Source organism: Rhineura floridana, chromosome 1 (assembly GCF_030035675.1).
Source record: "Rhineura floridana isolate rRhiFlo1 chromosome 1, rRhiFlo1.hap2, whole genome shotgun sequence".
Classification (NCBI taxonomy): Eukaryota; Metazoa; Chordata; class Lepidosauria; order Squamata; family Rhineuridae; genus Rhineura; species Rhineura floridana.
Window position 1 is genome coordinate 298,523,495 of NC_084480.1, and position 13,443 is coordinate 298,536,937.

The following is a 13,443-nucleotide window of genomic DNA, read 5'->3' on the forward strand; positions in this document are numbered from 1 at the left end:
TGTATGTTTAGCTATTATTGCAATGTTTAGCTATTATTGCAAATTGACTTGTCCTCCATTAATTCCTCTAATCTTTCCTTAAGTCATTGAAACTAGTCAGAGGGATCAGCTGATAGGAAAACACTGTCAACAATTGTAATTACATCTCTACCAATTTGCGAAGCCTAAACCCAACTCACATATTGTTTTCAGGCTTGACAAAGATACCTCATGGTGATTTTAACTACCTTGATTTCATGTGGTTAATAAGAATGCATAATTGCAGTATAAAAACTAGTCCCAAAACTATGGTCTCCTCTCATAAATTGGTCCACCTAAGGATGGAATGATCTGTCAATTCTGGTTCTCTCAGTTTCTCATTTTTCAAATCTTAAATTCAGTTCCCCAGGATTAAATTCAGGGATCCCCATGCAATTTGCTTAAAAAAAAAAAATTCTCATGAATTTTTTTCAGCATTTTAGGTCAAATTACTCCTAGTAAATACATTCTTGTATGCAGTTTTGACTAATATACACACTTTTTGCAATATAATGCATTTTATATGTTAATTTCACAAATATATTCATTTTATGCACACTTTCCCTTTATATATGCATTTTTGTAAAACACTACATGATTGGAGAACTGTATCACAAAATTCAGATAAGTGTGAATTTCGAAGGATGGCTGTGTTTCGGTTCTTATATTGTATAAATTCGGCTTTAAATGCAAACTTAACTGAATTTCTTGTCCATCCCTAGTCCATACGGAATTTGTTTTAAAAGCAATGCAAGATTTCTCTTTTTAGGGCAATCTTTGGGGAATTCTAGGATCAGAGACAGCATGTCACTAAATACCAGATGCTGGGGAACAGCAGCAGGAGAGGGCTATTGCGCTCATGTCCTTTTTGTGCGCTTTCCAGAGGCATCTGTTTTGCCACTGTGAGAAACTGGTTGATGAACTTGATGGACCTTTGTTCATATCCAGCAGGGATCCTCTTATGTTCTTAATAGTAATTAATCTAATTGGGTTAATAGCATGTTTTTATTTCCAGGCCAGGACATTGTTGATTCTTAAATTTTTGTAATTTGTCCACTATTTTGTAGCTCTTGCTTTTTTGTTTTTGTTTTTTGTTGCATTGCTTATTGCTGTTATAACAATTCTGTGGGTGCCTCCATAGCACGACTATTTTGTGGGAAGGGTTCAAGCACAGCTTGGAAAAGTTACTTTTTTGAACTACAACTCCCACCAGCCCAATCCAGTGGCCATGCTGGCTGGGGCTGATGGGAGTTGTAGTTTTAAAAAAGTAACTTTTCCAAGCTCTGGGTTCAAGCACATACCAGAAATGTAGGTTTGCACAATTAAAGTGGATTAATGAACTTGCCCGGGCCCTGAGATCTTTAGGAGAGTCCCTTCTCACAATCCCAATACCTTCACAAGTGTGACTGGTGGGACACGGACAGGGCCTTTTCGGTGGCTGCCCCTAGGTTCTGGAACTCCCTCCCTAGGGAGGCAAGAATGGCCTCCTCTGTGCAGTCCTTCCGCTGACAGCTAAAGACATTTTTCTTCCGGCAGGCCTTTGGAACTGAAAGCTTTAAGGGTAGTGATTGAAGAGGGTGCTGTATATTATTGTTTTAATTGTATGCTTCTAAATTGGGTTGCAGTTTTTTAATTGTATATCTATTTGGTTTTAACATCATAATAGTTTAATCCTGTTTTAATGCTGATTTTATATGTTTATATATTCTTAATGATGTGTACTAATTTTTATCTGGAAGCTGCCTTGAGTTCCAGTTTGGAAAAAGGGCGGGGTATAAATAAAGATAATAAAATAAATAAATAGTAATAAAGCAGTCTGTTGCCATCGTGCAACAAATCCATTTTTAAAAAACAGCAACAACTGACAGTTTGCAGTTGTCATTGCAGGAAAATGACAAGGAAATGCGCTAAAAAATGTGGAATGGGTGAATGATGAATGGGAAGATGAGTAAGCACCCAAAAGCAAATCAAGATGAATGCTCATTGTTGTGTACTGGCCTGTAAACAAATCAGAATGAATGCTCAATGAATGAAATCAGACAGTCTAACCAGCACATAAGCTTTGTGCAAGCATGTCAGGATAAATGCTGAACAGATCATCTGGAGGAGCTCTGTAATGATCTGTAGTTTTAAGATCTGAGCATGAATTTGTATGCTGCTTTGAATAGCTTGGTTAGAAAAATGAGATGGAAGTATCTGTCCAGTTCTCTCAATTTCTTATTTTTCCAATCTTAAATTCAGTTCACATTTCTGCAGCAATTTATGATTTTTTTTGAAAAAAATCCTCTTGAAAACTCTACAGCATTTTAGTGTGAATTTCTACTAATACACCCATTGTTTGTGATGCAGGTTTAACTAACGTGCACATTTTTGCATGCAGTTTCTCTATCACTGAGAAGGGCCACTTCCACATTGTCACCAAGTGGCAATCCACTGATTGTGGAACAACCAGCAAGGTCTCCTCAAACAATCTTAAAGATCAGCTTGGTCTGTACCAGAAGAGGCGGTCTGCTAGGTGCCCTGGTCCCAAGTTGCTTAGGGCTTTAAACTCTGACTTGTTAGCATTTTCCTCGGTTGTTTTAATTATGGCCCGAGGGACTATGGCCTCCAGACTGCAATTTAAGAATCACTGCAAAACTCAAAGCTACACTATTGAAATCTGACCCTAAATCTTGTGATGACAATGCAAAGAATGAAATGAAGAATAAGTAAGAGGAAGTATGGCTCATAGTCAGAACATCAATCAAAGAAGGCCCAGGAAAGTTCATAATTGGCATAAATGAAAGAGTTAATGAGCATATTAGATTTAAACGTTAGACCAAGGTTAGCTACGGATGATGACTTAGCTGATGATAATGTCTTCACCGATGGTAATACATGAGCCTCTAACAAAGACCTATTGCCTTTTTGATTTACCCAATTTTATTGACTGAGGTTAAGAAAGCATTACTTCAAATGAGAATTAAATAAAAGCACAGTAGCAGGCAACCTTGACCTCCAACTATTTAAAATAATTGCTTTGTCCATAGAAAAATTAGTTACTGATTAATGTTGGCTATCTTTCTGGGCTGTTGGAATATATTAATCACTTCACCATAAAATCAGCTCGTTTGAACAAAGGTGAATGTTGAGAAAAATGTCTATATTTTCCCATTATCCCTGTAGATTCTTCTACAACTCAGGTTTCCATTGCTGTAACCAGGTACAGGAGCACCAGGATGCTTTGAAGCTTATTATGATACTTCCCACTGAACAGTGGATATGTTTTATCCTTGTAATATGTATCTCTTTATGTTCCTAGTCATGGACACCTTGGGTACATCCAATTCTAAATGAGCACTGGAGGTAAGAAGGCACCCAAAATGCTTCTCCGCACGTTACCCAAAATGAGGTGATGGAGCTGTGGGCTGCATAATAGAAACTGAAGTGCCTCCCCCAAAGGATATAGGCCCTCCTTCACTGAACTCCCCCTTTTCTTCCTTTTTCCCCTTTAACCCATGAAGGGCACCTACTAAAGACCTTCTTCTTTCAACAAACCTATTAAGTAGAGACCTTATCCCAGTCTGCGTCTATGCTGGAGCTGCTTTTTAAGATGTTTTTAAAGCTGTTATTTAAAGATGTTTTATTTATTTATTTATTATTTGATTTATATCCCACCCTTCCTCCCAGCAGCAGCCCAGGGTGGCAAACAAAAGCACTATATAAAACATCATTAAAACAGACTTTAAAATGCATTAAAACAATACATCTTTAACAACTTTTTTTTAAAAAAGCTTGCAAGGCATCTTTTAAAAAAAGGTTAAAAACACATTGTTTAAAAAAAAGGTTTAAAAACATATTAAAAAGCAATTCCAACACAGATGCAGACTGGGATAAGGTCTCAACTTAAAAAGCTTGTTGAAAGAGGAAGGTCTTCAATAGGTGCCGAAAAGATAACAGAGATGGTGCCTGTCTAATGTTTAAGGACAGGGAATTCCACAGGGTAGGTGCTGCCACACTAAAGGTCTTTTTCCTATGTTGTGCAGAACAGACCTCCTGATAAGATGGTGTCTGCAGGAGGCCCTCACCTGCAGAGCACAGTGATCAACTGGGTATATAAGGGATAAGACGGTCTTTCAGGTATCCTGGTCCCAAGCTGTATAGGACTTTGTACACCAAAACTAGAACCTTGAAGTTTCCGGGTAGCAAATGGGCAGCCAGTACAATTCTTTCAGCAGCAGGGTGACATGTTGGCAATACCCTGCCCCAGTGAACAGTCTCGCTGCCACATTTTGCACCAGCTGCAGCTTCCTGACCAACCTCAAGGGCAGCCCCACATAGAGCGCATTACAAGTAATCCAGCCTGGAGGTTACCAGTGCGTGAACAACAGTGGTTGAGCTATCCCGGTCCAGAAATGGCCACAGTTGTCTTACCAGCCAAAGCAGGTAAAAGGCACTCTTAGCCACTGAGGTCACCTGAGCCTCTAGCAACAAAGATGGATCCAGTAGCACCCACAAACTACGGACCAGCTCTTTCAGTGGGAGTACGACCCCATCCAAAGCAGGCAACTGACCAATTATCCGAACTTGGGAATCTTGCTAGGATTCAGACTCAGTTTATTGGCTCATCAACGTACCGCTGACACCTCGCCCCCAAATCTTCTGATGACCGCTCCCAAGGTTTCATATAGATGTTAAACAGCATGGGGGACAAGATGGTACCCTGCGGCATCCCGCAGCACAACTGCCAGGCGGCCGAAAGACAATCACCCAGTGCTAATCTCTGAAAATGACCTTGGAGATAGGATCGGAACCACTGTAAGACAGTGCTTCCAATACCTATCTCACCTAGTCAGCCCAGGAGGATACCATGGTCAATGGTATCAAAAGCTGCTGAGAGATCAAGTAAGAGTAACAGGGTCACACTCCCCCTGTCCTTCTCCCAATAAAGGTCATCCATCAGGGTGACCAAGACCGATTCAGTCCCGTAACCAGGCCTGAACCCAGACTGGAATGGGTCAAGATAATCTGTTTTATCCAAGAATACTTGCAATTGTTGCGCCACAACCCTCTCAATCACCTTCCCTACGAAGGGAGTATTTGTGACCGGTTGGTAATTGTCGCAGATCAATGGGTCCAGGGTAGGCTTTTTAGGAGCAGTCAGAAAATCACTGCCTCTTTCAGAGCAGCTCGAACCACTCCCTCCCACAGTGATGCATTGACCACACCCTGAATCCACTCAGTCAAACCCCCTCAGCAAAGCCAAGAAGGGAAAAGGTTGAGAGGACACGTTGCTGGCCGTATCATCGTAAGCACCTTGTCTACGTCATCAGGCCGCATCAACTGAAACCATTCCCAAGAAGTTGCAGCAGACGTTGTACTGGACACCTCATTAGGGACTACAGTAGATGTGGATGGGGCATCAAGACTGCTATGGAGGCGAGCAACTTTACCCTCAAAGTGCCTTGCAAACAATTCACAGTGGGCCTCCAAAGGGTCTAAAACTTCATTTCCTGGAGTTGATGTCACAGACCCCTGACAATACTGACAAGATGTTTTAAAAAGTGCTTTGTTTTAATGTTTTAAAAGATGTTTTGTCTTAATAAGTGCTGAAGTCTTTTGTTTTAAAGAAATTTTAGAGTGTTTTTAGTGTTTTGTTTGCCACCCTGGGCTCCTTCTGGGAGGAAGGGTGGGATAGAAATTTAACTACTACTACTACTACTACTACTACTACTACTACTACTACTACTACTACTACTAATAATAATAATAATAATAATAATAATAATAATAATAATAATTAATAGGAATTGTTTTATTGTTTTTACACTTTCCTTGCTGTAGGGTTGTAACTGTTTTGCTGTATAATTTTAGATGTTATTGTTGTGATCTGCCTTGGGACCTTATAGTAAACAGTGGGTAAGGAATCTAATTAATAAATAATTATAAATTATTTACTACTAATTTACTACTACATTAACATTAAATTACCTTAACTCACCCCTCAGCAAGTATAACTGAAATGTTGTTGTTGTTGTTGTTGTTATGTGCCTTCAAGTCAATTCCGACTTATGGTGACCCTATGAATCAGCGACCTCAAACAGCATCTGTCATGAACCACGCTGCTCAGATCTTGTAAGTTCAGGTCTGTGGCTTCCTTTATGGAATCAATCCATCTCTTGTTTGGCCTTCCTCTTTTTCTACTCCCTGCTGTTTTTCCCAGCATTATTGTCTTTTCTAGTGAATCAGGTCTTCTCATGATGTGTCCAAAGTATGATAACCTCAGTTTCATCATTTTAGCTTCAAGTGATAGTTCTGGTTTAATTTGTTCTAACACCCAATTATTTGTCTTTTTCGCAGTCCATGGTATGCGCAAAGCTCTCCTCTAGCACCACATTTCAAATGATTTTTCTCTTATCTGCCTTTTTCACTGTCCAACTTTCACATCCATACATAGAGATCGGAAATACCATGGTCTGAATGATCCTGACTTTGGTGTTCAGTTTGCATTTGAAGACCTTTTCTAGTTCTCTCACAGCTGCCCTCCCCAGTCCTAGCCTTCTTCTGATTTCTTGACTATTGTCTCCATTTTGGTTAATGACTGTGCCGAGGTATTGATAATCCTTGACAAGTTCAATGTCCTCATTGTCAACTGTAAAGTAACATAAATCTTCTGTTGTCATTACTTTAGTCTTCTTGACGTTCAGCTGTAGTCCTGCTTTTGTGCTTTCCTCTAACTTTCATCAGCATTCGTTTCAAATCATTACTGGTTTCTGCTAAGAGTATGGTATCGTCTGCATATCTTAAATTATTGATGTTTCTTCCTCCAATTTTCACACCTCCTTCATCTTGGTCCAATCCCGCTTTCCGTATGATATGTTCTGCGTACAGATTAAACAAATAGGGTGATAAAATACAACCCTGTCTCACACCCTTTCTGATGGGGAACCAATCGGTTTCTCCATATTCTGTCCTCAGTAGCCTCTTGTCCAGAGTATAGGTTGCATATCAGGACAATCAGATGCTGTTGCACCCCCATTTCTTTTAAAGCATTCCATAGTTTTTCATGATCTACACAGTCAAAGGCTTTGCTGTAGTCTATAAAGCACAGGGTGATTTTCTTCTGAAATTCTTTGCTCCATTCCATTATCCAATGTATGTTTGCAATATGATCTCTGGTGACTCTTCCCTTTCTAAATCCAGCTTGGACGCCTGGCATTTCTCGCTCCATATATGGTAAGAGCCTTTGTTGTAGAATCTTGAGCATTACTTTACTTGCATGGGATATTAAGGCAATAGTTCGGTAATTACTGCATTCTCTGGGATCTCCTTTCTTTGGAAGTGGGATATATATTGAACGCTTCCAGTCTGTGGGCCATTGTTCAGTTTTTCATATTTGTTGACAAATTTTTGTCAAAATTTGGACAGATTCAGTCTCAGTAGCTTGTAGCAACTCTATTGGTATGCTGTCTATTCCTGGTGATTTGTTTCTTCCAATAATTTTTAGAGCAGCTTTCACCTCACATTCTAAAATTTCTGGTTCTTCATCATATGGTTCCTCCATGAATGTATCTGTCATCCTTGCATCTCTTTTATAGAGTTCTTCAGTGTATTGCTTCCATCTTCCTTTTATTTCTTTTATAACACCTTTATTGCTAAATTCTGACCAAAGTAATTTTTAAAGGTCAAGATGGTCTGACAGTTCATCTGGACAATGACAGTACTATAGAGATACTTTCTAGGACAGAGGCTTACAAACTGAAGCCCATGCACCACCAGTGGTCCAAATTCAGGTGGGCTGCAGCATGCCCACATTAAATATGAATATTAATTTTAATGTATTTTTATTTCTTCTTTTATTTCTTATATTGTATTTTATTGAGTTACGGTTTGAATTCTATGGAATGCAAAACATAATATAATATGATACAATATAAGAAATAAAAGAAGAAACAAAAATACAATTAAAAATCATAGAGCACCTAGCACAATTGCTACAATAGGCAGAAAAAATTATTAAGTGGTCTGCCAAGACCATCAGCAATTTCCACTATTCTAAGACCTTCCTTTCTGCGTAGGAGATCATCTTGAGCTCTGGCTCCTCTAGTGCCTGGATTTCTGCTACATGAGGCAAGAGGTGCTGAAGGTAGGCCCAGATAGCCACACCATACATTTAAAGCACATTTAGTGCACATTTTAAGCAAAGAATCCTGGGAACTATTGTTTACCCCCACAGACCTACAATCCTAGAATCCTTAAAACCTTCAGCTCCCAAGATTTTTTTGGGACTAATGTGCTGTAATGTGCATTAGATGTATGGTGTGGATGTGACCAGTGTCAACCACCTCGTTCTGCACAAAATGTAGTAACCTCTTCTCATGTTACATGAATGGCGCTCACTCATTCAAGGCAGAAATTCACATCCACAGTGTCATTTCAGACTCTTGTTTCTAACATACCATGGTTTTCTAGTGCTCAGTATTTTTAAAAAAATCAAAGAAAATAGAAGTGAAGCAGTTAGCACAAAGTTAACAGGAGTGGGGGAGGAGGGGAACATGGAAAGATTAAGAGGAGCTGAGAGATGGAAGGATCTATCAGTTCCTCATTTTTCCAAACATTCATTCTCCACATTTCTGCATCAATTTGCATTTTTTTTAAAAATCCTCATGAAAATTCTTCATTTTGTAGTACAAATTTCATCTAAGAAAAACATTCTTTGTCTGCAGTTTTGACTAATGCTATGTAATCCAACTTTGCCTAATACAATGCATTTTTGTATGTTATTTTCACTAATCTTTTTATTTTTATGCACACTTTCCCATAATAGATGCATTCTTCCACATACTGGCTGGTGGGAGAACTCTATTGCAAAATATGGATAAGTGTGCATTTCAAAGGATGGCTGTGTTCCAGTTCTCATATTGTTTTGGAAAGTGCAACTTTGATAAATTCAGCTTTGAAAGCAAACTGAATCAAATTTCTCCCCCATCCCTATGAGGACACAACAGCAACAAGACACGATAGTCCATACCTCTCTCTCTCTCTCTCTCTCTCTCTCTCTCTCTCTCTCTCTCTCTGTGTGTGTGTGTGTGTGTGTGAGTGAGTGAGTGAGTGAGTGAGTGTTCCATGCAAGAGGCTCTTTAAGGGTGCAGGATCTCATCCACAATAATGAAGCCTAATCTTGTCCCAGCAGGAGAAGGCATGCACATGGGGAAAATAAAACAAAACTTTGGGCTGGGCAATCCTATATTCTCATATTTCAGAGGGGAGAGTTGTCACCACTATGTTGGCAGAATGTCCACTGTATCCTATAACCTCTTCATTCTGGAGCAGGGCAGGGAAACACAGAAAACAGAAAATCAGCAGAAAACTGATGAACACATCCATGTTCTGTCCATGAACATGCCTTATTTTTTTGCCCACTCCACCATCCTACGTCTGTTGGCAGAGCAGTGTAGCCAATGTGTGATCACTGATTTATTTTGGGGCCCTCCACCCCACCTGCATATTTGCATATGTCACAGAGCATATGCAAATTTTATGCAAGTCTGTGCCATCTTTTGCAAATGAGTCAGAACGCCCAATCCTCATACAGTCTACTGGGTGTCTGGGCCCTGAAAATCCTGATGGAAATCCTGCATTTCAATGGTGCAGTAATAGCAAAGCTTCACATGGTAAGTGTCGTAACCATAGGTCCATCTCTGCCAGTGGAATTTCTTTCCTGCCACTTCCAAAGGCCACTTGGCCAATAGATCTTTGCCATAGGATTGTGTGTTTATCCTGCCTTACAAATACTCAAGGACCTTGGGGCAAGAACCTTTCCATTTTAAGAAAGAAACACTTTTCATTACAGAGCACATTTCTGCTGATTGCCTGCAATGGAGCATGTTTGTATATGGCAGACACTTTCTTTCTCTCATAGGATACTATTTATCTCCTTTTGAGGAACTGTATGCATTCCTCTTGATGTGAGCCACCTTGTGACAGTCCTTTCTGAAAAGCCAGTACATAAATGATATTTAAACAAATAAGTTCCTTCTAATTTTCAAATCATATTTGTGTTTCACTCTTCATCCCAAACTAAATTTATTTTTTATTCTAAAATTTTTAGCCCGAAATTCAGGTAAAAACAAGACCAAAAAACCCCCTATTAAGTCATAGTAGAAAAATCTAAAAATATAGTTAAAATGTTGTATTTTGATTTTTTATCAGTGGAATAAAGAGCATTTTGTGGACTGGTTGGTTGAATTCACTGATCATTTTGAAATTCTAAATATTGTATATCAAATGTTGGTTTGTTATGATCTACTGTCAAACAAAAATTATTTGTCTATATACTCCAGTCTTGGAGTGAGAAAGAGAAAGAGAAGAAGACTGAAAATTACATAGCAGTGGCTGATGTGCTGCCTCCAGATGTTGTTGGACTACAACTCCCATCATACCTTAGCATTGCCCATGGCTAGGGCTGACAGGAGTTATAATTCAACAACATCTATAGAGCACCATGTTGACTATGTCGACAGTATTCTACAAATAACTGAAAACAATTTCTGAAAATTGCCTTACATTCCTAAAAATAAAATGGTGTCCAGAATGGCCTTGGCTTTCTTGCTTTAACCACTTAAGTGCACACATTATCCCATATATTCTAATGCTCAGAATGTGATATAGCTTACTAATTTCAGTAAGGTACTTCCCGTAAACAGTAGGAAATTATGAAAGTAAATACATGAATCTACTATGCAGCATGGAAGATCCTTCATAAAGCAACCAATGTCTATTCCTTGGAGAAGCTTCTTTTCAGAAGATGGGATTGCTCTCACAAGACAACTTTATAGACAGGGAATGGCTCATGGGGGCCATCTTGTGCCTCTAAAGCACAGCATAAGAACCAGTCTTGAGTCTTGTTTGTTTTAAAACCCATTAAAGAGCTACACATGAATAAAAATTAATGATGTGAACCTAGGAAAGTGGATATTATTCCTCTGTCACCAGAAAGCTAGAAATGGAACTGAAGATCTCTCTCTCTCTCTCTCTCTCTCAAATAAGTGCTAGTGCCATAGACAAGACTAAAAGAATTTGACAGTTTATGAGTACAAATGAAAAGATAGGATACCGCATGATCTTTCTACTGGTGTTTACAAAAGCTAGTGTGGGAATCATTCACTTGGGCTATTTTTGCATTGTACGGCACAGCTAGGATGATACATTTAATGTGCATTCCTTTGGCCCTTCAGAATTTGACACGAGATGACGGCTGTTCTAAAGCTCCCCCAAATAAAACATATTGCCCCATATCACTCTGTGCAATAATGTGAAAAGCGGCACGTGCCAATAGTGTATTTTCATAACTACCCAGTTTCCCTTGGGAAGAAGCTCCAAAGGAATCTCATTCCATCAAATGGATTACCAAACGCTAAAAACTAATCTCCATTAATATTGCAAGATTTTGTGTAGAAGAAAAGAAAATGACATCTTTTCCTTAGTAGTATTTTGAAGAATATTTCCCTCTCCTCCTCCCCACAAGGAGAAAACAAAACCCACACCATTTCCTCCAACTATAATACAGTATTTTCTTCCACAACTGAAATAAAAAAACAATGAGGTATTGAAAAGACATATCAGTAATAAGAGAAATGAAGATTGCTTTTTCAGTGGTGCATTAACTTTGACCATAAGACCGGAAAATACTAGAAGTGCACACTTTTGACTTATGTTTGAAGGCATGAGTCCAACCACTGTGCATATGGGGGGGAGCAGACCCCCAAGGAGGAATGGATGGATCAGCCTATTTCCAGTCTGGGACAATGTTGCTTTTCTTTATTCATAGTCATCACATTTCTGCATCAATCTGTATTTTTTTAATCCACATGAAAATTCCTGTTTAAATATGTATTTTATTTTGTTTTATTATTATTACATTTCATCACACCTTTCTGGAAGGGTGGTACACATGGTTCTCTCCCTCCCCACTTTACCCTCAAAACAGTCCTATGAGATAGGTTAGACTGAGGGCTCATCTACATGGGAGCATTTCTTTGTAGCAAATTCACTGCTTTTACCTTTCTAGAAAAGACAATAATGCTGGAAAAAACAGAAGGGAATAGAAAAAGAGGAAGGCCAAATCATAAAGGAAGCTACAGACCTGAACTTACAAGCTCTGAACAGGGTGGTTCATGACAGATGCTATTGGAGGTCGCTGATTCATAGGGTCGCCATAAGTCGTAATCGACTTGAAGGCACATAACAACAAAACTTTTTTTATGGATTTGCACCATTCCCCGTTTCTGCTCACTATTAGCGGCCAACCATTTTTTCCCATTCACACAAGTAGGCGTTCCTCTGGGAAGGAATCTTGCTGTTTTCTTGTGGCCCTAGCCTCTCATTATACATTTCCAATCCTTCTGGTTGCTGCTAGGTGACCAAGCATGCTCAGTTAGGTCTGTCAGCTGTAGTAGGTCGCTTTAAAAAACAACCCAGAACTGCAAATATCTGTGTTTTCCATGCCTATGGTTGGTAGGATACAGCTGAAATAAAAATCTTTGCTTGAGCAGTGTTATGCTTTTCGTACAAGCTCACGCATGCCTGCCATCAACCAAGATGGTGTCAGGGCATCAGTCCCTTAGGGAAGCCTCAGCTGCCATCTTGCTTGATGGCAGGCATGCGCCCACAGCGCAGCCAGCATTTACTACAAGGGAAAGGTAGGGGGGTGCAGGCAGGCGATGTGGGCCTGCACGGTAGTAGGGGGTGCCTTGGAGCTCCTTCTCTGCAATCCATGGCAGGGTTGGGAGCTGAAGGGAGCATGGATCATGGAAGGGAGCACTACCCACCCTTTAGGGGCCCCTCAGAGCTCAGAGGCCCTCAGCTAGGGCCCAACCTGGCCATCCTCTGGTGCTGGCCCTGGTGGTTATAGTGTTGGGTCCCATCTACACTATACATTTTAAGCACTGTACATTTTAACCACATTAAGCAGTCTTACATATGCATTTATTTTTACATTTATATGCCACTTTTCCTCCAAGGAGCTCAAGGTTGTATACAAACATGGTTCTCCCTTTCCCCATTTGACCCTCACAACAACCCTGTGAAGTAGGTTAGGCTGAGAGACGTTGATTAGCCCAAGGTCACCCAGTGAGCTTCATGGCCCAGCAGGGATTTGTATCCTGGTCTCCCAGGTCCCATCCTGACAATCTAACCACTACGCTATACGGGGTCTCATAGTCTAATGTACATCCATAACTGGTATTTCCCTTACACCTTTTTTAACTGAATGCTGTTATATACTACTTATATAGGTTGGTATCTGAAAGGATTTTGGGGTTTCACAAAGGAAAGCACATGCTTCTACGTGCTTGCTTAGCCTCCCATCATATCTTACATAAGCCATTGGGAAGAATTTGGCACAGAATCTGCTTCAGACTGATTTCTCAGTCACCCCAAGTTCAA